This window comes from Mus pahari, chromosome 7, assembly GCF_900095145.1.
Source record: "Mus pahari chromosome 7, PAHARI_EIJ_v1.1, whole genome shotgun sequence".
NCBI lineage: Eukaryota > Metazoa > Chordata > Mammalia > Rodentia > Muridae > Mus > Mus pahari.
The window spans coordinates 100,147,109-100,149,360 of NC_034596.1; positions in this window are offsets into that span (position 1 = coordinate 100,147,109).

The following is a 2,252-nucleotide window of genomic DNA, read 5'->3' on the forward strand; positions in this document are numbered from 1 at the left end:
CATCCATCCATCCATCCATCCATCCATCCATCCATCCATCCATCTACCCATCCACCTACCCACTCATCCATCCATCCATCCATCCATCCATCCATCCACCCACTGATCCATCCATCCATCCATCCACTCACCCACATACCCACACCCCCACCCACTCATCCATTCATCCACCCACCCATCCATCCACCCACCCACCTATCCATCCATCCATCCATCCATCCATCCATCCATCCATCCATCCACCCATTCATCCATCCACTCATCCATCCAATAAAATACAGCAGAACTTTATACATCTGCATGGCTGAGGTATAAAAAGCTTTTTATGAAAAGGACCCACACGTCACCGAGCTCCTGTGGGTAAGGAAAGACAACAGAATGAGATGAGATGGGCCCAGCAGCCATTCCTGATTTTTCCATTTCCGTGGTCTCTTGAGTTAACTTTTTGTGATGGACATATCTCATGCCTGCCTTTGCTGCCTGCCACCCTCATCTCCGTTTTTATTTTGCTTGGGGTGAGAGCAAAGTTCTTTAGACCAGAGGAGAATTAGAACCCTCCTTCCTTGCCTCTGTGAAGCAGATGCTCTTGGTAAGGCAGACATTTCTCAAAGTGCTCTCGGGGATACTGTGAATGTGCAAGGGGTCGCTTCTCCCCACTGCTGTTCCCTTGATCTTGGTGGTGTGGAAGGGGACCATGAAGAAACCCACCGTGTGGCTGGAGGGAAGGTCTCCAAGAAGGGGTTCACCTAATTCATAAGCTGGCCCCCTCCAAAACAAAGTTCACGGAGGTGTGGATTTCTGTCTTGAAACAACAGCACAGAGCCGGGCTTTGTCTGTGTGTTGTCCGTTTAGGCACATAGTATTATTTATTTATTTATTTATTTTAATGATGGGAGCCCCCACCCAGGGAGGTGCAGAGCCCTAATGAGAACCCGCGGCACCCAGAGTGCTTCCAGCATCCCCCCTCAGCCTCGCTCGTCCTGAGGCTGGCTGGCATGCATGTGCCTCATTACGGACACACGCCCTGTCATGTGTTATTCCCCACTTAGTGACAATTTGTCACTGTCACCCTTGACATGTCACCGCTCGGCAGACGGATTTGACTCCCGTGCCAAGTCTGACATTCGGATGAGAGGCGACGGTAATCGGAATTGAAATAGTGGGTTCAGAGTGGCTAATTTCACTCTGACATAATTCTAATACCCCGTAAGGAGAGAGAAGTGCTGTATTTAAAGGGGAGGTATTTTTTTTCTCTTTAAAAAAAAAAGCCCTTTTCCCACTCTTCCCCCTTGGTCTGAGCCTGAGTATTCAATTATTCTTTAGGATAACGCTTTTTATTTTTGACGGATTAAGCCTTGCATTTTAATAGCATCTATTTTCAATTAAGTGCACTGAGATCCACGGATATAACTATTACTTAAGCTGTAAGTAATGGTTGCGTGTAAAAATTAGGGAATGTCGTGCTTTAGATAAATTACATTCAAATTAGTTCTTATTATAAATGGGACGGAAAATGGATTTTTTTTTTAAAGCTCTGGCTGGCCGAAGAGCCAACATTTGTATCTATTCATTTGTTTAAATATATTTCCAGCCAGATTGAAACCCATAAGGCCTGGCATTAATTGAATGCTACCACACCAGCATGCTCAAGTTCTGAGTTTTTACTGGCTTCAGCAAGGACTTATTTCCAGGCCTCCCACATCGAAATGATATTGTTTATGTAGCCATTCTTTGAGCCACCATTAAGTGGTATAAATCTTAATAAAATGCATTTAAACAGACCATATGCAGGCAATGGTTGTGTTTTTAAGGAACTGCATTTTTTCCCTCACTAAAGACATGATTACATTTTTCTGCCTGTGGGAAGAGATCCTTTTATACAATATTTCCCAGCAAACACGGCTTCTTTTGTAAAGATGAGCCTGAGATGCAAGACACAAAGCTCCCACAGATCTACTCATCCCTCCTCCCCGCTTTTCTTAGGGATGGAGGGGACAAGGCGGGTAGCTGAGTCTGCATTTGTTTTCAGAGAAAGGATGGTTCGGGACAGACAACTCGTAGACCTCTTTGCTAGGAACCCGGTATGATTGTGGGGCCTGAATCATTTGTTGGTTTGTAAGCCGGGTGTAGTTGCGCACACCTTTAATCCCAGCTCTCGGGAGGCAGAGGCAGGCGGATTTCTGAGTTTGAGGCCAGCCTAGTCTACAGAGTGAGTTCCAGGACAGCCAGGGCTACACAGAGAAACCCTGTCT